Source organism: Osmia bicornis, chromosome 14, assembly GCF_907164935.1.
Source record: "Osmia bicornis bicornis chromosome 14, iOsmBic2.1, whole genome shotgun sequence".
Classification (NCBI taxonomy): Eukaryota; Metazoa; Arthropoda; class Insecta; order Hymenoptera; family Megachilidae; genus Osmia; species Osmia bicornis.
The window spans coordinates 857,722-871,089 of record NC_060229.1 but is presented as its reverse complement, the minus strand read 5'-3'; the positions used below and the strand labels follow the sequence as shown (position 1 = coordinate 871,089).

The 13,368-nt window shown below is 48.1% G+C and overlaps 1 protein-coding gene across 9 annotated transcripts in view; it reads right to left on the bottom strand.

The window, feature by feature from the left end:
* Window positions 1-13,368, bottom strand: part of LOC114877055 (transcription factor Sp8) — a 71,451-nt gene that overhangs the window by 28,305 nt on the left and 29,778 nt on the right. Inside the window, exon 2 of one of the 9 annotated variants that reach the window (XM_029189161.2) lies at window positions 12,006-12,046. The exons of the other annotated variants lie outside the window; for them this stretch is intronic. The gene's annotated coding sequence lies outside the window, so the exon portion shown is untranslated. The remainder of the gene's footprint in view (window positions 1-12,005; window positions 12,047-13,368) is intronic. 9 annotated transcript variants of the gene reach the window in all.

Below are 13,368 nucleotides of genomic sequence, written 5' to 3'. Positions count from 1 at the left end.
CATCGTGATTTCCGTGTATGCAAAATCGAGCATGCACACGCACTAACGGATCTCTCGACGTTAGATGGATGACCGAGCATCACGCTCCCCGTCGTATTAAAATATCAGAGAGTTACCCTGGACGGCGCGCGTCCCTCGCTTCGAGGTTACCCCATGTTCTCCCTTTGCCAGGTTCGCATTAAATCAACCACCCACCAGCCCTCGGGTTATCTTCCGAGCCTATCTGTGGACCGGCTAAGATATCGCCCTAAGAGTCTCCCCGCTTTCGAGCAAGTCTCTTTGCATTTGTAGTAAATCTACCGAGTTTTCTCTCTCCCTTTCTCTTTCGTTTCTTGCACGATAACGCGAAGAAGAGAGCACGGGGCAAAAAATTTCAAGGGATCCCTGCACGAAGATGCAGCTCTGTTCAAACGACAAGAAAGAGAGAACGGTCGTCGATGAAGGTCCGCGATGAAATATAGATTAGCAGGTGCAAGCATCCTTTTACGAAAGATACGGCGCCCGGACCGAGAGCAGACAATTTAATTTTCTAATTATCGTGACGCTCGGTCGATCGGAAAGGTACAGGATCGTTATCTCGATGTACCATCTACGTACGTACTGGTTTGGCCCTCTACGCGTGTATAAAAGCTAATGGATCCTCGGATCCGTGCCTCAATCTCGACTAATATCCGTGCTAGTTGCTGGTGTCGGTCTACACGGATACCCGCTCACAAAGTAAATCTCGAGGTGGAGGAGGAGGGTGAGTCGGTGTGGGTTGCCTGCGTACTGCACTGCGGTAAATTAATTGATTACCGCACGTACCCACGTACAACCGTTCTTGCCGAGGAGGAGCAGCATGGCTGGTCGAGAACGATTCAAAGGAGGGTGGATGAAGAAGAAGAAACAATGAGAAGTAGGGACGCTATGGAGTCAAAATTGTGTAACTTCCCAGTTATCAGTGCGAAGAGTGGTAAAAGAGGGATTGGTAAAACTGGCACAATTATTATACCGGATGTGCTCTGTATCTGCAAACATAATTGCAAGCTAACCTGGGGGTGTCGGGGACCCCCAAAATCATGACCCGTCGAGAACAAAGGTATGTCCAGTCTTGTTGGATCTGTAGTCACTGCCGAGACGAAAAGAACAAGCGATCGCCCGCTGGGAGAACACACGCTGCGAAAGATCGCTTCCCGGTCGAACACACCTTGGCGGGCATTGTTGGACCGCGGGTGGCATCGATCTTTACAAATAGGTTGCTAATGTAACAGGATGTACGGTCATGTAGGCGCTAAGTGGAAAACGAGAAGTAAACTCGGCCGTCGATCGTTGATAGGACGATGTTGCTCGATCAACGCCGGTCAACTCGCACCCCCTGGAACGAAATCTCGATAATATCCGGATTACATTAACGCGCGAACGCGCATGTAAAGTTCAGTGTGATAGTCGCCTCTGGCGAGAGATGTTCGGCTTCGTTGAGTTAAGCGATCTCTATGCTTTCTTTTTATTGTTCCGTGACGATCGAAAATTCGTAAAGAATGCAAGGGTGCGAGAAAGAAGATAGGTAAGCGATATCTCGTGCCACGGGTTGTTCGAGCGAGACGCGGACCGTGCAATTATCGAAGAAGCATGCAGTCGTTTAAAGTAGCATGGTAAGGTAAGTCGTTGCGACCGCAATCACGGGTTCTAAGTAGCGAAGGCAAAACAGGAATGGAATGGACGAAGCTTACCGAGAGCCCTTACGGTAGTTGCTCGTACGTGTTGGCTCGCGTCGAACCCGCGGGCGCACAGCGAGCGTGCACCGATCCTGCTGGCTCTGCCAGCGGTTAGGCCGCGGTTACCGCGTGGTTATCAAGTTAACCTTTTACCTCGACGAGAGGTTTGCGGCCAGACCAGCAGAACGTCAGAACGGAAGGAGAGGAAAAGAACGAACGGGCAAGGTGTGAAACCGCTCCAAAGCAAAGAGGCAAGAAATTGCGCGCGATTATCCTCTGGTAAACGTGGCCAGTCCACGATCACTCGACAGCCCTTTGGTAGACCTTTCGATAACGATTCGACGAAACGTCCCTCCACCGTTGCTTTTCTTTTCCTTCCTCCTCCTCCTTTATTTCTTTTCTGCTGTTTCTGTCCGTGCAGAAATTACGAGCACCGAGCAATCACGTATACATAATGGAAGCCAATAACCGGCAACAGGTACCGCTGAAACGGGCAACGAAAAAAAAAAAAAAATGAAGGAAGGGCCGAACGGGGGAAAAAAGCGCAAACGCGTATATGTACTTTATTCATTATCCGGTTTGTAATTCATAACGCGCCATTAGTCATATTATTATAGTATTTACTCGCGACCCAATAGCGGGTGTCCCGGGCGCAACTCGTTATTACACCGTAGCGAGCGCGGTAATTACCGAGTTCCATATGGAAAGGGAAACTTGGAACTATGTAGGAGCACGTAGGTGAGAACTGTAAACGCCACGGGATACACACGTGTGCGCCTATTAACGTCATCGCTCGTGCCAACCACGAGTGTGACAGTGCTTCTATTCATTTTGTCAATTTCATTCTCACTTGAAAATAAGAAATAACCTAGAAGAGGAAGAAAAAGAAAAGGATGACGCAGAATGTGTTAACTCGAGTCGAATGAACGGTACCGGGCCAATCATCAAGGGCCAGCGCAGCGTTTCAGTACGTAGACTTTGTTCGATGCACGGAGACGAGGAGTTATGGCCGCATTCGTCTCCATTATCCGGTGAATCATTGAGGGAACGACCTAACCTGGACGTTCGAGCTTGAACAGCGCCAATTCTTGTACGTGGATATCTTTTGCCGACGTACCTCTGCTCAGGTCAGTTATATACCACCAAGCTGCATTTATTGTTTGCATAAACGCGATCCGTAAATCTCCCCTCGTTCGCGTCGATTTGCAATCCCCATTCGTTCGCATGTACGACGCTTACATAAATGCGCGTACGACACACGCGCGGTGCACATATTTTAAAGCGATTTCTAGGAAACCACCTACTTTCCATCGGCTCGGGGATTATTGTCGCATGAACCACCTTCTATACCACTCTTACAAAAGGAGTGCTTGCGCGAAGCTTTGAACTTTCAAAGTGGACATAGCTTGAATGCTACGATGCTCAGACGAGCAAACAAGCAGCGTTTTATCGACGAAGCGATTCTACTCGTTAACCCTTAATGCGTCCTGAACGACTGAACGAACGAACGTTTACCCGAGAAAAGGTTAGAGAGAAGCACGCCCGTTCTTGGCGAGTAACAACGCTCGCTCTGTTCGACGAACTCCGTAATAACTCTCATAATTCTTTGCTTCTCCCCTCGACTCGGTTTCCACTCGCTCTTTTACCTCGCCGCAAAACACTTTATCGATTTAACATTTTGTTACATTCCACCAGCGTGGTGGCGATGAATTATTGGTCGCGTATAAAATGCTTTATTTGTCATCTCGATAATAAGCAGGGGGTTGGCCTGATCGGTCAGGCAAGGCCGGTAACGCGATCCAAGATCGTACTACCTTGGCGTAAAGCCTCTGTCCGTGCCTGATGAATAGGCGAAAATAAGCGCAATCTACCTTCCTACCCTCTCCTCATAATCATGCGCATACTTTTAAATTCATCTACATTTCCGACCCGTGATTTATCGCCAAGTTTTTTCCTCTACTTTTAGACATCTAGCACGTGTCTTTTCTACCACGGATTCTTTCTCAAAATATTGTAGCGAACAAATTGGCTGCAGCATTTTGTATCATTTTCCAGGCCACGCGTGGTCCTGTGATAAATCATCCGCTTTGGTGGCCAGGCTCGTCCGTGTATTGTCCGTTCAGATTGCACGCGTTCCTGCTCGATCACCGTTCGAGGGTCGTCAATAGATTCGCTGTCGGTAATTCGAGGATAAATTTCCCTCGTTATTTCGCGCCGTGAATTTCAACGTCATATTTTAGTAACAAAGGCACGTCCTGTCTTTTTATTACATCTGTAATCACTAATGCATTAAAATCCATCTGGTGATTATTAACATCTGCACTCTTTCATCAAGAGTGCTCAAACGTTTCTTTCCGAAAATCGAGTTGGTTAGCATCGAGGAAAGTTTTATTGAAAGGGACGTGCGAGAGAAGACCACACAAGTCGCACGGTGCGACAAGTCTTTGCATAATTGCTAGACGATTATGTCTCCACGTTCGACAAATTTCATGGCGCAAGGCTATTCGTCACAGTGTCCCGTTGTATTAACGCGTAATTCTTCTTTTATTTTAACCGGTTAACGTAATTACTAGCCAAGAATCGTCGATACCGAGATCGTGCGAGATGCTAGGATACCCCAACCATGGTTCAACTTCGGTGAACCCGTTGACAAGCTATAATTGCTAATTTTCCATTAACGTCAGTGCATTTTAATTAATTAGAATTCATTTCATTCCTTGCACGCGCGTTGGGTGGTCGCGATAAGCGATCTGTAGGCGGCTCAAAAAACGCAACGCTGCACACAGCTTTCTCACTGCTTTTCCGACCGGATTGGCTTGGCTTCCTCGACGATCATCGACGAGCCATTTCGAAGAGAAAGAGAGTTCGACGTTCGCCTGTTAATCTCAATAATGCTCGCGCCAAGCGGATGCGCGGCCTCGTAAATCGGTACCCCATGCGCGCAACATCCATCCCCTTTCTTACAAAGGATTCGTTTCCCCCTCGATTCGCTTGGAACGTCTCTTGGTACGGTTCATCGTTCCACGACCACGAGAATACCACCGACGTCGACGACGACAAGGATGACGACGACCACCAGATACGATGGTATTCCCTCGGCACAAGCCGGCGTAGGTCCAAGCTGCATACATAATTTATACAATTAGCCAAGGTGTCTGTTATGTCTGTTGGAATATGAAACTCGAATCGGCTGACATGACGACGAACACGAGAATACCCGATGACAGAAGATTATTCTGACGTTGCAGAACGAAAGAAATGTCAACGTATAGAAAAAAACGCGTTTATCGTTGACTTTACTACTGATAGATGCCTGCAACGGATAAGTATTTTGCGAAATTCGTATGTAATAAGACCAACACGAATTTCGCGATTCGTTTGCGGCGCGAGGCGATGCAAAAAATCAACAGAATGATGCCGGTGTTGAAGATCCAGGCAAAGACAATGGAGAAAGGTCCGGAAGATCGGTGATCCCCCGCAACACCTTGCGCGTACACAGTTTGTATGCTGTCTTCCTGGTATGAAAGAAGGCGGTGTACAGCCTGAACGGATCTTGTAATTTCACCAGGAGAAAGAGAGAAAAAGACACGCATAGGTGGAGGAGAGAAAAGCGGATGTCCGCAATACGATCACGTGATCGGGATTTTATGGTCGGTGAGTAACAGCGTAATTACGTACAATGGAATAAAACGAAGAAGTCGGTTATCGACGTATCTTGATCGTGTTCGTTTCAACATTTTGTGGGAAATTTAGTCGGCTACTAGTGCAATGCGTAAATGTATTCGGTACACTCTATTAATTATTCTGTCAATCATCATAGGCGCGCGATGTTTAAAGGTTTGAGTTCAGGTCTCAAGCAAATCGCAGGATCGTTATCTTTCGAACAACGGTTCCTACTATCAGACGGTTACGGATAAAGAGAAGTAAGTACACTACGCCCTAGGGCCAAGATGTATCGATACATAAACATCGATATCGAGACGCAAATGACGGTTTACGTGGGTGCTTTGGCGCAGTTTCGCACAGATAGGTGTGTGTACGTAGGTGGATTGGATTCTATCTGGTACTCGCGATGCCTGGGTGCACCAATGTCGCTGAACGAGTCAACGAACGCACCGGACCGACCGACCAGGCTGCCCTGTAATTGCGATTCGCGCACTGCAATAATTATTGCCTTCGCTCTGTCATCAGCGGCGACATCTATATACAAGCAGTGACTACAGATCCAACAAGACTAGACATGCCTTTGTTTTCAAGGGGTTTTGGTGCCTTGAGAACGAACGCCATTTGCTCTATCCTAGTATAAAAATATGAAATACTTTGTCAGTCTAACGCACGTTGATAGTAATAGCAGATTGCTTTGATCTCAAAGACTGTTCCCCATTACTCATTGTCAGTAAGTGTCTGGAGTTCAACCTTACGATATTACAGCAACAAGAGGAGCAGCAAAGGGAGGTTAATCCAGCCTTTCTCTCAACACTAGATATGACGGCTTGACCACCAAAACCGGAGGGACCGTCAGGGCCGCTAGCGTCTGGAGTGGGGGCTCCAGGCGCCCTTGCACGCGGCCCGAGGAGAGGCTGATACCGGGTGCGACCCCCGGTGTCGGTCACAGAGTAGTCAACAGGGGAAGGTCTTAGTTTAGACCTCCTCCGAGATGGGCACCTGTGTGCCAGGCGTGAACGGCTTCGGTGTAATACTTGTACGGTCCCGGAGCGCCCTTTTATAGCGCCAGTACCGGGTCAGAAAGGAAAGTGGGTAAATTAAATAATAACTAACAATCAGTTGCTTTTTTAAAATGATTTATTTGCCAAAGTGCACGAAGCGAATACAAGTTTGTCAAACAATTATCAAATAATTCCATGAGTTATATTTTGCCAAGCTCCTACCCGTGGTCGTGGATGGCAAGGAAAAGGGGGCGAACGGAAATAACTCACGCATCCGCGCAGCCACGTCGAATAAGGGTGTACGTGAAGCTGACGCACACAGACGCGAGGGAAAAGTGGCTTCATCAGGGCCATATTGTGAGATGGTTTTATAATCAGCGCCGCTCTCGTTACGGGACTCGTTTCGAGGCGGTCGAACGGGTACGCTTCCCTTTTCAGCCGACACGGGTCAGAATCGAGGGAGCGGAAGGGAAGAATTGCGAGATCGTGGCAATTAAGTTGAGAAAGAAACACACACGGTACGTGGGTCGGATCGTTTAGTTAGCCAATTTACAAAGTAGTCTATTGGCAGTCTATATTCAAAGATCTTTCTTTCGATCGACGAAATCACGATAGATTTTCATTAAAGTGCGCGTTTATGAGGTGCACTGGCGTAGAAACGAATACACGCGGAGGTTAAGCGGTCTGGAAAGAGACGAACCCTGTGGTATCATGGTCGATGATTTAGTCGACGCGTTAGCAGCTGGTAATATCTCCGTGCGTATCTCACCGTCATCTTTACATCTCGCGTATTTCCATACAAGAGTGGCGGCATTTGAATATCCCCGTGTAGTCCATCGCCTTTTCTCTCTCTCCTCCTCTTTTTCTCCTGTTGCTTGAAACCAGACGGGCCTGCACGGCCGAGCGAATTACATAGCCGACATCGGAGCGTGGCGATCTGATATCTCTTCGACCGATGTAACGCTGCTGCGTGAGCCCCGATGACTGGCGAAAATACAACAATTTTGACAGCGCGTCTAATTAACGTGCCATCGAGCCTCCCACTGCACGCCACTCTCTATTGTTTCCTCGACGAATCTATTTATAAAACGTTCGAAACTTTTGCCACTAATTCCTGTTTGTTTTTAACACCGACGACGTCTCTCGTCAGAGGATTTTAAATCGAGCCTTTCCGATTGAATGAACGCCTTTCTACGGGGGCGATCACATTACGGGATTATGAATAGCCGTGGTGGCGATCGTGGGTAAAAGCCCCTAAGCTATCGTACACGAATTCAATCTCGTTATTTCCAATAGAAACATTTCGAGGCGCGAACATAATCGGTCATCATGAAAATCAGTTCACTGAAAGGCAATTCTCGTTTGCGAGCACGTTTTTCCTTTGAAATTTCGTGATCGCGCGATCTACGACAACGACGATTCACCATCGATCGCATACGATTGCTCGTTAACCAGAATTTTTTCCTCTGCGATCTGCCCGTTCGATAAGAAGGACATTATCCTTGGTCAAACAATAGATTGCTCGTCGAGGAAACGCTTGGGAACCAAGTCCCTTCAAGATTGAAAAAAAAATCGGTAAAAAGCTGGTTGAACCGATTTCATTATTTGCCTGGTCGTAGACTTCGTTTTAAGAGGGACGAGCTCGTTTCCTTCTTACCCTGTTCGCTCCTTGACTAATTACCGGTCGCGGAAACGAGGAATGGTAGTTCATCGATCCTTTTATGTTTTTTATCGATTCTTTCTTTTCCCTTCCTGTCCCTTTGGTTTTAGATAGCATCCGTGTATTCGTAACTATCTATCAGAAGTCTAGATCCAATTTAAACGCCAGATTTTCTCCATTGTTTTGAAGACATAGAAGTTGGCCGAAAAATCGAGCACCATTCATTCTGCAATCGTGATCGTTTGTAATTACAATTGGTGGCAATTGTCGCGAATTTCAGACACGATTTTCTTTTCGTCGCGATCGATTCCTGCATCCGAATTGTACCGGCGTTCTCTTTGTTTCTTTCGTTTCTCTTCCTTCTGTCGGAGCGAACCGGAGATGGACCGGTCGAGATAACGCCGCGAGGCCGGTAACTGCGGTAATTGTCGGTGATTAGAGGAGTCATAATTACCGGTCCACGTATAACGTTACCGAGTCCATTCATTCTCCGCTCGATTCCTCCGCTGTCTTTTCCCTCTTCTTCCTTCTCCTATACGCCGTTGAGATTCGTCGATCTTTCGCGAGATACAGCGTACGCTTCGAGATCGTTTGATCAGCGCGATCCTCTCAGCCTCCTGTTCGATCCTCGATCCAAACGAATAAATCTAATCGGGAGATTCGTTCTCGCCGTTTCGTTTACGAACACAGCAGCACCAGCATCTCGAGAGATCGTCGAAGATGCATCGAAAGTCGTTTCTCCGAGCTTGAAAAATGTTGCAACCCGCCTGGGCCGGTTCCCACGTGCAGAACGAGGGAACAATTAAAAGATACTTTAATAACACCTCGTCGAAGTTGCCTATTATGGTGCACGCGAGACGATCGCCCTGGCCCCGAGGGCCGAAAACTCTTCTGTTGGTCGGTCTCGGACGGTCGAGTCTAGCGCAAGATTTTTTAAGTGACGAGGGTGCTCAGTCATATATCTCCCCTCGTGGCTCTACCAGAGTTTCGACGTTTGAACGGCCCACGAAATTATACGTCGCACTCTGACGGTTCGACGTTAGAACGTGCACAAACAGAGCTTGGACTTTAACCACCTACAAATTCGCGAACGTGATGTAACAATCGATGTAGTTTAGGCGACAATTGTTCTAAGAACAAGGTTGACGCATATCGAAGTGCGTGTCGGTAGAGAGATGCTCGTCAAGATACGTCGAAAGCCAACGTGTACCTTCATGCCCGGCACGTAATTAGCTGGGTAACAAGTTACGCTTCTTTCAGCGTCAAACGGTCCGAAGATCAAGTCAACACCTACCGTGGAAAACCGCAATTACCGTGGTAAATCGTCGGAATATCGGTGACTGGCGCGTGTATCGTACGTGTCAACGATACTGCTCAATTTTCACGATAATTAGAGCTGATACGTGCAAGTGCACGCTAGTTACATACCCACCAGAGTCGACCCAATTAGGTATCGATCATCTCGATAGATATGCCTTCCCATTAACTTCTATAGCTCTTATAACCTTATAAGATGCGGCTCCTTGGATAAAGTGGTCGGCGTGGTGGTTCGAGACGTTTTAGCGTCTCAATTATCGATCTCACGAAGGCGGGTTATCAATCGTCCCAGGGTGTCATTGTGCGAAGAGTGTTTTTGCCTGGCTTGATCGCGAGTCGAGGCTTTCTCGATTACCTGGTAACACGGAATGGCGAGTAGTGGGAAAAGAAAAGGCAAGAGCCAAGGCGGATAGAGATATAATATCGGGAGGGGATCGAGGTAGAAACGGTCACCAGCCGGCTGTAATCGCGGCAAGGGTTAGCCGTACTGGCTGCGTCAGTGATATCGAGCAATTTTCTCGATAATTAGATACGATACAGAGGCAAGAGAGAGAACGTGCCGAGGCTGGCTGATGCAAGCGCCCTACGCGTACATACATGCATGAACATACATACACGAAGCACGGTCAAGCTCTCGGCTACGAGAACGAGTCGTAATATCGTGGCAAGAGCAATAAGAAGTTCTCTCGAGTTTCCGAGTCGTCTAGTCGGCGAATTACACGATCCACGCTGATGTTAGCAACCGCTGGACGAGATACACTGTCGGCTACGGGATACGGCTCGTTATCGCCGATGGTCAACCGATAATGAGACGGGATAACCCTAGCGGGATGCAGCTGTTTCGACCGATCAGAGTTCACCCTTAAACGCTATCGACCGCTACAGCTGCCGTTTGCAGTTCGCTGCTGCTTCATTCGATTCGTTTCTACGCACGGTAGAGTATTTTCGAGCCAGTAACTCGGCACTACACACGGTCGTTCAACGGGCCGTATTTAGAAACCGAATTTACCAGAGAAGAATAACCCCCAAGATAAAAGACTGTTCGAGTAATAGCGAATCGTTTAAGCGAATTCGCCTGGAGGTGGACGTCGATGGACAGCGGCGGCGAAAGAAGAGAAGACGGCAGGAAAGGCTTGTGACGTCACTGGTACATGCAAGATCGTCCGGTTTACGAGCCGGAGCGGATAGCACGGAAGACGAACAACACCGAGAGAAGAATGGAAAGGAGCGGAGAAAAGAAAAAAAGCAACGAGACGTTGAGCAGAGAAGAGGAGGAGGAGTTAAAAAGCGAAAGGCGCGAGAAGGGGAAACATTATCCTCCCACGCAGCTTGGGACGGACCTCGAAATTCCGCAGATAAAATCGGCGGTTTGTTCGAACGGCCAATATATTCACAATGGCCGCCCTCTCTATTTACAGCCCGATCTGTGCTTTCGAATTTAAAAGCTGCAGGAAGCTTGAAAACAGCCTGCTGCGAAAAAATCTTCGAAATCTACTTTGTTTTACTCGAAGATTCGGCGTTTAATAGAGTTCCATGACTGGGATTGTTAACGAACGTGGAAATAAAAGGTAATTAAAGCTTCGCACGGCGCGTTTCCGCGTGGAAGGCAGCTAGAAGCGTCGCGATCGAAACGACCGCTGCGCCGCAGCCGCGCGGAGACCTTTCGCAGCCGAAAGGAAAATGGGATCAGATAGCAGCGTGGCCGTTTAGTATGCAGCGATGCATTCATATCAATCGTGGCATGCATATGCAACACCCCGTCCACGTTTCGCCGGCACGGACTTGACGCGTGTGCGACGTGGCGAAAGAACAAGAGAGAAAGAGAAAAATAGCGACGCATAAATTTCCGCAAGCGTAGGCATGCGTGACCGTGCCTTCGTTAATTGCCGTCGTTCGATTATCGAACGTCGCGAGATTTCAGTTCGCTTCTAGTCAGATTTCATAGAAAATTTGAAACGAATCGAAGAAGAATCGAAAGTTGATCTGCTGGCAGTTCAGCCTGCCGACTAAAAGTCGAACTTGGTTCGACACGCAATCGCAAACTGCGACATCCTGCATCGCTCGCGGCCGCAATTACGTTCATAAGTATTTCCGCGAAATGTTGCGTGCTCGACAATTTTCCAACGCGTATTCCTTTACACGATTCCCCGAGTCGACGTTAAGGAGACTGCATAAAACGCGTTGTTGAATATTTTACGCCGATAAATCAGCCGACCGGCTGAAAGACATTCAGGAGGTTCACGGAAACCCTCTTCTTGCCGGGGACGGAATAAAAACGAAGCATCGCGTTGGAAACGATCCGCAAGCGGATCTCATCTGCTTCTTCTCGATTTCTTTCGTCTCAGTCTTTGCGGATTCTTTCGTCTTTTTATCTGACACGAACAAACGTTCCCGGAAGAGCGGTGATTTTAGCGATAACGAAATTTTGCGAGGCCTCACGGTGGCGTTTATTCGACGAAGCGTGCTATATCATTCCTGCGGGGGCATGAATATTCACGGGCTGCCACGTACGTATAAATACGTGCCGACGTTTTGCATACTTGAATGTCAAATACCACCGCTTTCGTGCCTTGTTGCCCGGAAATCTGATCAACGACCAACGGATTAACTAATTCGCGTGATGAAAAAGTAATTTTCGGGAACAGTGACAGTGAATTTCAAACTTACGTTTAACTAGGCAGAAGTGGGAAGGAAATTGCACTCACCGGCTGAAACAGAAGAAAAAGTAACATAAGTATTGGGAAATGTGAAAGCCACTTGGATGCTGGGAAAAATGCGAATGTGCTTAGCCGACAAATCAAGAAGCACCGATGATGGTTCGAGTAAGAGACCGTGTTGCGGTATTTTTCGCCGCGATTCCTTTTGGAAAGTGTAGCGAAAGCTCGGTTCCCTGTTCGTCGAGGGGACTGGTGGATGGAAGGGCAGAATGTATCGGTGGCTGGACGCGGGGGAGTGAAGCGAAGCCGAGGGAGGATGGCAAAGGCGAGTGTACGTGTACATGTACGTAGATGTAGGAGCGTAGGTGCGCGTAAAGTGTACACAGGCGCTGTACGATGCGGCTGGTAAGAGGAAGACGTGATCGATGCCCGTGGGATGCGAGGGCGTTCCTGGTGCGGGAGGCGCACGAGACAAATGGACGTCGCGCGTCTCCCGACCACGCCTTCCCGCGGGAGAAGAAACTCCGTTGCGTGTACCCTTGCCTTTGCCTCGATTCACGATGCCTTTCTCGACCTCGTCTTCGTCTCGTCTCGTTTCGTTTCGTTTCGTTACTTAACCCGAACTGGAAGAGACCCGAATTGCACTAAGGGTAGACATTGCGCGTTAGATTCTTTTTACAATCAAGGATTAGGTAAGGATTTTGAATGATCGTTAGGGGATGAAGAGGTCCCTCCGCTATCTCAGACGAGTGTCTGCCTGCTGAAGAGCTTTCAAGATGGAGGGTCGTCGAAGAGTTTTCAGGGTAAACGATTTTCGCAAACTCTTCGAGAAGTACCCTAGAAAACAAGTGGTACGTTTACGCTGGTGCGAATCGAAATCTGTCGACTCGACGAGAACCTACAGAATGGTATAGTCGTCGTGATAAAAAATGTTCCTACATCAGAACGATTTTATCCCTGATAAGAATTGCGTGTCGAGGCAGATTAGGTATAAACGCTGTAGATGTACAACGCGTATCGCGATATACCATTCTAAATATAGTGAAACGGACGGCTTGTTATTCCTTCGCGAGGTTTTCGCGATTTTTCTTTTAACTTAGCAGCCAAAGCGACAAACGGTACACGCACGACGGGCCTATAAATAATGCGAGCTGCAGTACGAGACAAGGGAAAATGGAGGAGAAGACGAAGGCATGAGCGACGCGAAAGCCGCCGATATTTAAATTCAACCGAGCCGCAACGAGCTACAAACAAGAAGAACATCGATAAATATTCAACGGAGCTCGGAAGTGGAGTGAACTCCGATGCTCTTCGTCCCCAGGGCTACGCATGCTCGATTTCGGAATCGAGCGCACCTGCGATGCCCGCACGCG